Below are 14,014 nucleotides of genomic sequence, written 5' to 3'. Positions count from 1 at the left end.
CAATTAGAGTACAAATAAATAGAAAGTTGGCTATTTGATATGAATTATGCCATGGAGTGATACATGTTGTCTGGGAGAAAATTGATGCTAGCAATAAAGGCAAATTAATGAGCCGCAACGTGATTTAGAAGATTTTATTGATACTTTTACTTTATTTATAATAAACTAGTCACAATGAAATTAGTATCAATATTTAAAATGTAAACAGTTCACATATTTTTTATGATAATCATGTAAATCTTGTACACATTAATTACACAGTACAATACTTTTGAATGTTACAGAAAACTTCTTTATTTTTTTTAATATCTGTAGAAAAACTAAAATAATTGTCTTCACCATGCTGTGTCATGAACTTGCAAGACATATTGTACAAAGAAGACATCTCAATCAAGGTCTATGAACTTCTGCAAGAAAGTCGATGCAGAGAAATTGGTATCAGTCATAGGAGATTATATAGTGCTCTTCAAAGACTGACTACTCCTCCAGAAGACCGACATTTGGTTCAAATGTCACTTGAAGAGCAAACAAGAACAGCTTGTCAGTTAGAAAACCTTCATTTTATGGCCACAGAGACACATTTATCTACTCAAACCGTACGTAACATACTTCATGAAACCAATTTACGTTGTTCCTGAATTAACTAGAGTACACAGGAGAATGAGAAGAAACTTTGCTAACTGGAACATGAACAATGGAGTCAGATTCTCTTTACAGATGAATCCAGGTTTTGTTTAAGATCAAATGATGCACGACAAAGAGTCTATAGACGCCCAGGAGAATGATATTTGAATATAACTGTGGCTGAGAGAAGAGGTTTTGGAGGAAGATCTGCAATGGTATAACTTTAAACCGACGTACAGTCCTTCATGTCTCGGCAAATGGTTCCCTAACGGTTAAGCGATACATTGTCGATATTCTGCAATCTATTGAGTCACCTTTTATGAATCAGTATGGACCAAATTTTCACACACTGTCAGAATTGTTCAAAATTTCTTTGAAGAGTATAATTTGAAGGTCATGGAGTGGCCAGGAAATACCACCGATGGGAATCCGATAGAACATCTTTGTGACATTCTAGAGCGACGTATAAGAAATCTGGAACCCTCAAATAACTTTCAAAAATTAGCTTAATAGCTTCTGAAAGAAAGGAACAATGTACCCCAAGACTGGATCCACCGGTTAACACAATCAATGCCTCAACGTTGCGTCGAACATCTAAGAAGTAAAGGAGAACATACTCACTATTAAATATAGGCAATTTTCCGACATTTTATAATGTCACATTAATTTGACTGTTGTTTTTAAAGGGGTGATCAATCAGTCATCATTTCAATATATTAAATATAAAGTTACAAACACTTTTTGAAGTGATTTCATTGTGACTAATTTATATCGTGTTTTACAATTAACAAAACAAAGATTGGATCCAAAATATTTTACGGTTAGTTAACATTTAATTGTGTTGAACATTTTTTTAAATAAGTACTTGTATCTTCTATCTAGTTCACGAACTGAGGCTATTCCAGTGGCACAAGAGATCGTATCAACTACAAAGAATTACACATGTTTTATCATAATAACTACATCTTTATTTACCATAGTTTTGTCGTATATTCTGTTTCTATCTGCAGGAATTTCAATTACGTAAGTAAAAGCGTGCCAGACTGCAAATTTATGTTATTAGTTTTAAACTCCGTGTGTGTGTGTTACATCAATCGATTTATAGAAGTCACTTTCTAGTAATAATAATCTTGGATACCAACTAAAACATGTGGACAATTGGGATTAGTAATTAAGCATGTGTTCAAAAAGAGAAAATGGAGTACATGACATAAAATGTGCCGAAGTATTTTGAATGAACGGTTCGTTTCCCATTTTTACAACTCACACAAATTACAGTTATTGTTGTTTAATTTGTGCGGCATAATTGTTTAACCGCTTACCATACATTCGTGGTCATTACGTTATGAATAACAATCAGTATTATTTTTAGCGCTGCATCAAATCCTGCGCTAAATCCCAGCCGTTCAATGTCATCGACAATATTATTAATTTTTCATCTACAATTACTGTTATTATAATATTTTTACGGTGCGCATTTCTCTTCGTTTGCGCGACACGCGAATTGTTCCGAGATCAGTGGAACAACGACCAGGCAATAAAAATCTTCCCAAGCGTATTAACAATGAGAAAATTAACGGCGGACTCGACGTTACAAAGATGCGGCGGCATTACGCAGTTAAACATAAAATAAAAAGAAAGTGCTTAATTAAAACGCACTCGTTATCAGCTCTTTAGCACTAAAACTATTTAATTTTGCAGTTTCTCTTCTCGGAACATCTACTTAATTATTTTAAACGGACTTTTTCAGTATTTTACTACCAGTCATCTTGTGGCGAGATGAATAATAAATTTCAATTAATATTCTAGGCTTCTTAACGATTGATTTAAACGAAAAGCCCACGTATATTATTTATTTTCTGTTAAATATCTTCCAATTATTGTTTTTATTTCACTTTTTAATAGGAAAAATGATGCTTGTTTTATTTTTTAATTAAAAGATCAAAGTTAAAAAAAGTTTTTATTCCTCATTGAGCTCAATATGTTTAATTTTAAAAATTTAATATTTTTTTAAGAATAAATAAAATAAATTTTATTTCTGATAAGATGAATAATAAATATTAAGTTTTTTTATACTGGAATAACAATTTTAGTTCAAAAACAACTAATCTAATTATGTTATGTTAATATTTATTGTGTTTGTTAATTCTTGCTCTAATTAACTTTATATCTTAGTTAATTCGGAAAGAACAGACATTTTTATTTTATTTTGTAATTAAGACAAAAATAATACCAAATATTTTTAGTTATGCACTTGATTTGTTTTGTTTTAAAAAAGTTCGAGAATGTTAATATGTACTAGTTAAAAATTATAAATATCACATTTTCTCTAGATTTTAAATTAATTTAATTTAATGTTAATTTTTAATGTTTAATTTTTAAGTTTTTTTCTAGATTTTTAGTGATCTAATTAATACAAGAAACAACTAATATTCTAATCATTTTGTGATAAAATTTATTGTATTTATTAATTTTTGTTTCTAATTTATTTTATACCCAAAATTAATGGGGAAAATAGAGATTTTTATTATTTTTTAAATAATACCAAATATTTTTAATTGTATACTTTTAATATCTTTTGCTTTAACGGATATTTGAGAAAATTAATAATTGATTAAAATTTAATTATAAACATCACATTTTGTATAGATTTTAGGTAATTAAAATTTTATGTATTTGTTTTTATTTAATATTTAATATTTGTATTAATCTTTTAATGTTTATATTAATCTGACATTTCTTGTTTACTTTTCTAGATTTTTAGTAATCAAATTAATATAAGAAACAACTAATATTCTAATCATTTAGTGATAAAATTTATTGTATTTATTAATTCTTGTTTCTAATTTATTTTATACCCAAAATTAATGGGGAAAATTCTTCTTTCTAATTTATTTTATATCCAAAATTAATGAGGAAAAATAGAGATTTTTATTATTTTTTAAATAATACCAAATATTTTTAATTGTATACTTTTAATATCTTTTGCTTTAAAAGATATTTGAGAAAATTAATAATTAATTAAAATTAAATTATAATCATCACATTTTGTATAGATTTTAGGTAATTAAAATTTTATGTGTTTGTTTTTATTTAATATTTAATATTTGTATTAATCTTTTAATGTGTTTATTAATTTGACATTTTAATATCTCTTGTTTTAAAAGATATTTGAGAAAACTAATAAGTTATAGTCGTTCAATTCTAATTCACTTACGTACACAATATTTTAATTAGAAAAATAGATTTTATTTGATTTTCATTGAAAATAAATAATATCAAAATGAAGATTTTATTTTTTTCTTTATAGAAGAAATATTTTTAATTTTAAACATTTAATATTTCTTAAGGATGACTAAGAATTTTAATACTAGTCGTTTTGTGGTAAGATGAATAATAAATATCAAGTTTTTTTCCAGATTTTTAGTGATCAAATTAATACTAGAAACAAAACAACTAATATTCTAATCATTTTGTGTTGAAATTTATGGTGTTTATTAATTTTTGTTTCTAATTTATTTTATATCCAAAGTTAATATGGAAAAATAAAGGTTTTTATTATTTTTTAAGTAATGCCAAATGTTTTTAAATGTGTCATTTTTGTATCTTTTATTTTAGAAGATATTTGGAAAAATTAATAAGTATTAGTAATCTTGTAGCAAAATAAATTATAAATATTACATTTTGTATAGATTTTAGGCAATTAAAATTTTATGTGTTAGTTTTTATTTAATTTTTATATTAATCTGAAATTTCTAATCCACTTCATATTCCATATTGTTTAAAGATGTTCTGAATGAGATATTTTTAATTTTAAACGATTTATGTTTCTTAATGATGACTAAGAATGTTTCGTGGTAAAATGAATAATAAATATCAAGATTTTTAGTGATTAATTTAATATAAGAAATAACTAATATACTAATCATTTTATGATGAAATTTATTGTGCTTATTAATCCTTGTTTCTAATTTATTTTATCTCCAAAGTTAATGAGAAAAATAAAGACTTTTATTATTTTTAAATTAATACCAAATATTTTTAATTGTATACTTTTAATACCTTTTGTTTTAAATGATATTTGAGGAAATTAATAGTTGTCTTGTAGTAAAACAAATTATAAATATCACATTTTGTACAGATTTTAGGTAATTATAAATTATACGTGTTTGTTTTTATTTATTTTTTAATGTTTATGACCTTTCTAATTCACTTCAAACTCAATATTTTTTCACTTTTTGTTCTGATTTTTTTCTGAAACATGATAATGATGTAATTCTGAAAAATAAAAAGTGTAAACAAATAGTTCACGTCCATTTTTGTACAGAATTCTCTCCATAAATAAAAAGCATAAGAAAGCCTGGAGAAAGTTCATTCTTAAGTCTTAATTACAAAAATAATTACTGACAATAGAACTGCAGTAGTGTAATTTAAATTTTAATTAAAAACAAGCCACACTACATTGTTTATATAACTAACTCAACAATTTCGTGTACCCAAACAAAGTTTCACTAATTATTACCTACAAAATAACGACATTGACCCGGGTTTAATAAAAAAACTGCATAAATTTACATCGAAATTTTTATTAATCGACCAGTTTTTCGACTGTTACGACATTTAGCGTTTCGCTCCGAGCCTCGATTAACTTCGCCACCCGTAATATCGAATAACCAACCAGTGATATCATTTTAAATATCTCGAATATTGCAAAATGCAAATGTGGTCGGCTTTATTCACGAACCATTACGCAACCGATCATACAACAAATACAAAACGTGTTTTATCTGCGACGACGCGGGAAATAAAACATGCACCGATACAATCTGTGTAAATTAACTGTATCTGTTGAAGATGTTACAAGGGAATAAGTCAATGGTTTTTTTCCTTGGATTCGGTCATAAATCATTTTTGTGATATGAACATTGAAAAATAAAATGATCGGAGATTAATCGTGTTTTCATTTCAGAAGGATGAAATCAATTAACAGTTTTGTTATTAGGTACAGGAAAAAGTAATTTACGTCTTTGCTTTATGATTTATTTGAATACATTAATTTGGAAGCCTTTTTACTATTGTAATACCATTGAAGAAATTAACCTTTAAAGTGTCTGAAGCTGGTAAAACTTTTGAATTTTTTCAGTGCATTTTTCATGTGAATTTTAAATGTAGTTCTGCCAACCGAATTTTTTAATGAAATCTTGAGTCTTTTTAGAGCAATTTTTCATTCAAAATTTTAATGAACTAATATATTTTTGCCAACTGGATATTTTAATTACTCTTGGAGGACTTTGACCTTTTTCAGTGCATTTTTCATGAAAATTTTAACTGTAATTTTACCAACTGTATTTTTTAATAAAACTTTGGGCCTTTTTGAATCACCTTTTCATTCAAATATTTAATGAACTAAGGTACTTTTACCAACTGTACTTTTTAATTAATCTTGGAGGACTTTGAACTTTTTCAGTGGATTTTTCATACGAATTTTAAAAGAAGTTTAAGTAACTGGATATTTTAATGCAGCTTTGGGTTTATTTAAAGCAACTTTTCATTCAAAATTTTAATGAACTGAGGTACTTTTGCCAATTGTATTTTTTAATTAATCTTGGAAGGCTTTGAACTTTTTCAGTGCATTTTTCATACAAATTTTAAAAGTAGTTTAACTAACTGGATATTTTAATGTAGCTTTGGGTTTATTTAGAGCAACTTTTCATTCAAAATTTTAATGAACTAAGGTACTTTTGCCAATTGTATTTTTTAATTAATCTTGGAGGACTTTGAACTTTTTCAGTGCATTTTTCATATGAATTTTAATTGTGGTTTGCCATCTGAATTTTCTAATGAAACTTTGGGTATTTTTAGAGCAACTTTTCATTTAAATTTTTAATGAACTAAGTTACTTTTGCCAATTGTGTTTTTTAATTAATCTTGGAGGACTTTGACCTTTTTCAGTGCATTTTTCAAGATAATTTTAACTGTAATTTTACCAACTGTATTTTTTAATAAAACTTTGGGCCTTTTTGGAGGAACTTTTCATTCAAATATTTAATGAACTAAGGTACTTTTACCAACTGTATTTTTTAATTAATCTTGGAGGACTTTGAACTTTTTCAGTGCATTTTTCATACGAATTTTAAATGTTGTTTAACTAACTGGAGATTTTAATGAATGTTTGGGTTTATTTAGAGCAACTTTTCATTCAAAATTTTAATAAACTAAGGTACTTTTGCCAACCATATTTTTTAATTAATCTTGGAGGACTTTGAACTTTTTCAGTGCATTTTTCATGAAAATTTTAACTGTAATTTTACCAACTGTATGTTTTAATAAAACTTTGGGCCTTTTTAAATCAACTTTTCATTCAAATATTTAACGAACTAAAGTACTTTTACCAACTGTATTTTTTAATTAATCTTGGAGGACTTTGAACTTTTTCAGTGCATTTTTCATACAAATTCTAAAAGTAGTTTAACTAACTGGATATTTTAATGCAGCTTTGGGTTTATTTAGAGCAACTTTTCATTCAAAATTTTAATAAACTAAGGTACTTTTGCCAAGTATATTTTTTAATTAATCTTGGAGGACTTTAAACTTTTTCAGTACATTTTTCATGAAAATTTTAACTGTAATTTTACCAACTGTATTTTTTAATAAAACTTTGGGCCTTTTTGAATCAACTTTTCATTCAAATATTTAATGAACTAAGGCACTTTTACCAACTGTACTTTTTAATTAATCTTGGAGGACTTTGAACTTTTTCAGTGGATTTTTCATACGAATTTTAAAAGAAGTTGAAGTAACTGGATATTTTAATGCAGCTTTGGGTTTATTTAGAGCAACTTTTCATTCAAAATTTTAATGAACTGAGGTACTTTTGCCAATTGTATTTTTTAATTAATCTTGGAGGACTTTGAACTTTTTCAGTGCATTTTTCATACAAATTTTAAAAGTAGTTTAACTAACTGGATATTTTAATGTAGCTTTGGGTTTATTTAGAGCAACTTTTCATTTAAATTTTTAATGAACTAAGTTACTTTTGCCAATTGTGTTTTTTAATTAATCTTGGAGGACTTTGACCTTTTTCAGTGCATTTTTCAAGATAATTTTAACTGTAATTTTACCAACTGTATTTTTTAATAAAACTTTGGGCCTTTTTGGAGGAACTTTTCATTCAAATATTTAATGAACTAAGGTACTTTTACCAACTGTATTTTTTAATTAATCTTGGAGGACTTTGAACTTTTTCAGTGCATTTTTCATACGAATTTTAAATGTAGTTTAACTAACTGGAGATTTTAATGAATGTTTGGGTTTATTTAGAGCAACTTTTCATTCAAAATTTTAATAAACTAAGGTAATTTTGCCAACCATATTTTTTAATTAATCTTGGAGGACTTTGAACTTTTTCAGTGCATTTTTCATGAAAATTTTAACTGTAATTTTACCAACTGTATTTTTTAATAAAACTTTGGGCCTTTTTGAATCAACTTTTCATTCAAATATTTAACGAACTGAAGTACTTTTACCAACTGTACTTTTTAATTAATCTTGGAGGACTTTGAACTTTTTCAGTGCATTTTTCATACGAATTTTAAAAGAAGTTGAAGTAACTGGATATTTTAATGCAGCTTTGGGTTTATTTAGAGCAACTTTTCATTCAAAATTTTAATGAACTAAGGTACTTTTGCCAATTGTATTTTTTAATTAATCTTGGAGGACTTTGAACTTTTTCAGTGCATTTTTCATACAAATTTTAAAAGTAGTTTAACTAACTGGATATTTTAATGTAGCTTTGGGTTTATTTAGAGCAACTTTTCATTTAAATTTTTAATGAACTAAGTTACTTTTGCCAATTGTGTTTTTTAATTAATCTTGGAGGACTTTGAACTTTTTCAGTGCATTTTTCAAGATAATTTTAACTGTAATTTTACCAACTGTATTTTTTAATAAAACTTTGGGCCTTTTTGGAGAAACTTTTCATTCAAATATTTAATGAACTAAGGTACTTTTACCAACTGTATTTTTTAATTAATCTTGGAGGACTTTGAACTTTTTCAGTGCATTTTTCATACGAATTTTAAATGTAGTTTAACTAACTGGAGATTTTAATGAATGTTTGGATTTATTTAGAACAACTTTTCATTCAAAATTTTAATAAACTAAGGTACTTTTGCCAACCATATTTTTTAATTAATCTTGGAGGACTTTGAACTTTTTCAGTGCATTTTTCATGAAAATTTTAACTGTAATTTTACCAACTGTATTTTTTAATAAAACTTTGGGCCTTTTTGAATCAACTTTTCATTCAAATATTTAACGAACTGAAGTACTTTTACCAACTGTACTTTTTAATTAATCTTGGAGGACTTTGAACTTTTTCAGTGCATTTTTCATACGAATTTTAAAAGAAGTTGAAGTAACTGGATATTTTAATGCAGCTTTGGGTTTATTTAGAGCAACTTTTCATTCAAATTTTTAATGAACCAGGGTACTTTTGCCAACTTTATTTTTTAATTAATCTTGAAGGACTTTGAACTTTTTCAGTACATTTTTCATGCGAATTTTAAATGTAGTTTTGCCAACTGGATTTTTTAATGAAACTTTGGATGTTTTTAATGAACTAAGGTACTTTTACCAACGCAATACCAGATGTTACTTTGGAGACTCAAAGGAACCTTCAAAATATTAATTCTCCATCACTATTTGTTGTTTGTTAAATTTTTTATATAATAGAAGAGGTGAAAACTGATATTGATTGTAATAATGAAGAAAGTTGGATGATTTTAAAGTGTAGCGTTTAAATGTAAATTATTTTTAATATTAAACGGAATTAGTGCGACCTTGTGTAATTACTCACTTATTTTTGGTATTTCAGTGAAAGCTGTTCAACTTTATTAACCCGTTAACGTGCTCATTTGTTTCGCATTTGAATTCAATTTTAACGAACACCAAAATGAGCCTAATCGCTCCGAGTCTAGTGGCCACAAACAAACGGCCGGGATAAAATTTCCCCGCAACGAGTAAATAAATTCGTCGCCAACACCCCGACAGCAAAACAAACTGTTGGCAGCCAGCAAAAAAAAAAAAAAAAGACAATCCGGCGAGTCCCCAAGTTGGTTTCAGGTTCAGGAAAAAATCCACTTCGGCGCTGCCAAGATTTATCCGGCGCAATTAGCCGGTGTCGCGCGACAAGAAAAACGTGCGCGACGAAATTTGAGCGGCGACGATAAATCGCCGCGCGGGATTTCGCCGCCTTTCACTCTCGGCGACCGAAACGGTGGATCAGGCGCGAGACCTTCGACAGGAAATGTCATGAACTCATGTTCTGTGGCCGTTCGGCAACAATCGAAATTATTGGTGCATTTTTTTTTTCGCGGGGTCGTACTTGCTCATTATTTTATGCTGATTGTTTCAGTCATTCAATGCTATTTTTAATGGCTTTATTGTTTTATTTTTTTTTTTAACGATTAAGTTGTAACATTGGTCTTAAAACATTTTGATGCATTGTTAAAAATGACCAACTTTACTTCTTTTTACAGCGTAATAAATTATCAATGTAAAAATAAATATAAATAGCTTAATCGTTAACCCTTTTGTGATTAACAATGTGTAGAATAATTATTTCTTTCAAGGCCCAACCCGTACAAATAATTAAATATTTTGTGCTTATTTAATTATTATTAAATTAAATTTTTAAGGTGCAGCCGAGGGTCACTTCCAGTTATTCCAATCGAGCATTGTTTTTAAGGACAACAGCTTTTGTTCACAAACCACATGGAACCGCTAAAAAAGTCATACGTTGCGTTATAATCGAATTTGCATAAATGCAATTCCGCGTTTGTTAATCCGAACGGTTTTTGTTTGTTTTGCCACTCCGGCAACAACCTCGAATCAATTCGAAATTGTGAATCGATTGGTGGGAGTTAATGGCACTCGTAAATTGATTAAGTTTGATTTTCCTCGGATAAGTTGCGGTTTTTGCCGCAACCCGAGCCCACTGATGTTATAAGTCACTGCATGACTTTCAATCTCGGCCGGTTGTTTTGTAATTTATCGGATTTTTTACGTAAAAACAAAACAAAAATGAAGCTATTTGTGGGACAGTTAGAAAGTTGACTACGATTTCGATAGCTGTGATTAAAAAAAAAAATACCTTAAAACTAGTTTGCATGATGAAACGGTTTATAATTGTGTGTTGTTAAATGATGACAGGTTAAATATAGTGATCAGAGACGCGTAAAAAGAGATCAAACATTCCCTAATTAAATCTCAACACTTGTTTCCTGCTGAAACGAAGATTTTTAGTATTAATTTTGTTTATTTTTTATTTTTATTTCTCAAGTTGAATATTAGCATTTTCTTTTGTTTATTCGTTTGAATAAAAATGTTATTATTAATAATAATATTGCTATTATTTCTATTGTAATTATTTCTATTAATTAATTTATAAAATTTGGCACATTTGTAACAGTTATTAGCAATTATTTCTATCCTTTTCTTACGTTTTATATAAAGAGAATTAAAAACATTCCTTGTAATTTTAATGTTTTAATATTTTTAGAAATATATATGTTATATATTTTTTATTCTTTCTTCAATTATTGAATCATTTTGAAATTTTTTTCTTTATTAATTTTCTTTTGTGTATTAGTTTGAATTGAGGATATTATTGGACAATAATTAATACTATTGCTATTAGTTAAATTGTAATTAATTTTATTAATTAATTTGTAAAATTTGGCACGTTTTTAACAGTTTTTATTAATTTTTTCTATTTCTTTCTTATTTTTTTTTTTTAAAAAGCAGTATAAAGAAAATTAAAAACATCTTCTTTTTAATTAAAGCCTCTCTTGTCTCTTCTATTATTTTGAAATGGAGATTTCTAGAAATATATGTTACATATTTTCTAATTCTTTCTTCAATTATTGCATAATTTTTATAATTTTTTCTTTATTAATTTTATTTTGTGTATTAGTCCGAATTGAAGATAATATTTTTAACAATATTTAATAATATTGCTATAATTTATTTAGTTTTATTTTCAAGTAATTATTTCTATTAAATAATTGTAAAATTTGGCACATTTTATAACAATTGCTATTAATTTTTTCTATTCCTTTCTTACTTTTTAAATAAAAAAATAGTATAAAAAGAATTAAAAGCATTCTTTTTAATTCTTTTTCTCTATTATTTTGAAATGAATATTTTTAGAAATATACATGTTTTTTTTATTTATATTATTTCTCCAATTTCTGAATGATTTTTACAATTTTTTCTTTTGTATTGCCTCTTGTGTATTAGTTTGATATATTTTTAATAGTTTTTATTATTCTTTTCTATTCCTTTCTTTCTTTTTAAATAAAAAGTAATATAAACAGAATTAAAAACATTCCCCTTAATTTTAAATCTTTTTCCCTCTTTTGAAACGAAGATTTTTATAAATATTCTTCAATTGTTGAATGATTTTTATATTTTTTTTCTGTTTTAAATTTGAATTTAAATTAAATAAATTGAAGATATTATTTAACAATAAATAATAATATTGCTATTATTTTTATTGTAAAAAATATTTTTACACTATTTCTATTAATTAATTAAGTTTGGTATATTTTTAATAGTTCTTATTAATTTAAAGCCTTTTTTGTTACTCATTATTTGGAAGTGAAGATTTTTATAAAATTTTTGTATAATTTTATAATTTTTTCTTTTTTATTTTTTTTTGTGTGTTAGTTTGGTAAATTTTTAAATATTTTTTATTATTTTTGTCTATTTTGAAATGAAGATTTTTAGAAATATTCATATTATATATTTTTTATTATTTTCTTGTTGAATGATTTTTATAAATAGTTTTTTTAATTTTCTTTTGTGTATTAAGTTAAATAGAAGATATTATTTAACAATGATTGTAACAATAATATTGTTATTATTTTTATTGTAAAAATTTATTTTCAAATAATTATTTCTATTAATTAATTTGTAAAGTTTGGTACATTTTTAATAGTTCTTATTAATTTTTTCTATTACTTTCCTACTTTTTAAATAAAAATATTATAAAGAAAATTAAAAACATGCCTTTATTTTTTAAGCCTTTTTTGCCATTCATTATTTTGAAATGCAGATTTTTAGAAATAAACACATTACATATTTTTTATTTTTCCTTCAATTTTAGAATGAGTTTTATAATCATTTCTTTTTTATTCCTTTTTCCCTTCTCTTTATTTTGAAATGAAGATTTTTAGAAATATACATGTTATATTTTTTTTATTTTTTCTTCAAATTTTTAAAGGACTTTTATAATTTTTTCCTTTTTATTTTCTTTCGTGTATTAGTTTAATACATTTTTAATAGTTTTTATTATTCTATTCCTTTCTTTCTTTTAAATTTTTATATATTTTTTTGTTTTAATTCTGTATTGTGTAATAATTTAAATTAAAGATATTATATAAATGGTGAAATGCTAATTTCTTATAGGTTTTATTAATTTTTTTATTACCGTCTTACTTTTTAAACAAATGTTTTTTTTTAATTTTTAATTAATTTTAAATATTATATTTTAAGATTATTAACAGATTAATTTAAACAACTTGTGTGTTTTTATAAATTTTGAAATAATATTTATTTTTATATTAATTTTTAAAATTAAATAATTTATTATTCACTTTTTCTGTATCTTTTAAATTTTTCAGATTAATGAAATAAGAGATACATAAAAAAGAGTTAAAACATTACCTAATTTAATTTCAGCCTTATATTTCTCTCTTTTATTTTACAGTGAACATTTTTGGCATAACCTTGTTTACTTTTATATTATTATTTCATTATTTAGATTGAAAATTTTATTATGTAATTAATTTTATAAACATTTAGTAAATTTAAGAATGTTTTTGTTTGTTTTATTGATTTTTTATATTAAATATTTATTTTTTAATTAAATATAAAAAATAACTTTTGTTTTCTGTTAATTTCTGTAATCTATTACATAAAATATTTTTCTAATCATTAAAGTTTGCTAAAAACTCTGCATATGTTTAATTTTATGTCGTTTCTATTTTTGTCATTTAATTAAGTTTCACAAAAATAAAAACATAAATATTTTAGGTCGACTAATATAGAATTTTCATCGTTCCTTTCTAATCGTAAAAATCGCCGCAAACCTTGTTACTTTTTCTACCATAACTGTAACGCACCAACAAACCGTATTTGCCCATACGCATATTAATTACAAAACGTGAATTATTAATAAAAATTACGGATATTGGACGTTGCATAATAAACGAGGCAGCACCAACAAGTGTTAGACGGTAAGAAAGCGGTAACCTACTAAACTTCTTCTATGTATATGCTTTCCAATGCAATCGTCAATTTCGAATTCTTTTTATTGGGAACGATG

The 14,014-nt window shown here is 25.4% G+C and overlaps 1 protein-coding gene across 1 annotated transcript in view; it reads right to left on the bottom strand.

Moving 5' to 3' along the window:
- LOC109602388 (chitin synthase chs-2) overlaps window positions 1-14,014 on the bottom strand; it is a 53,555-nt gene that overhangs the window by 39,072 nt on the left and 469 nt on the right. The window lies entirely within an intron of this gene.

The sequence above is a fragment of the Aethina tumida genome, chromosome 4, assembly GCF_024364675.1.
Source record: "Aethina tumida isolate Nest 87 chromosome 4, icAetTumi1.1, whole genome shotgun sequence".
Lineage (NCBI taxonomy): Eukaryota > Metazoa > Arthropoda > Insecta > Coleoptera > Nitidulidae > Aethina > Aethina tumida.
Note: the sequence above shows the minus strand (reverse complement) of the source record. Positions and strands in the feature narration are given on the sequence as shown.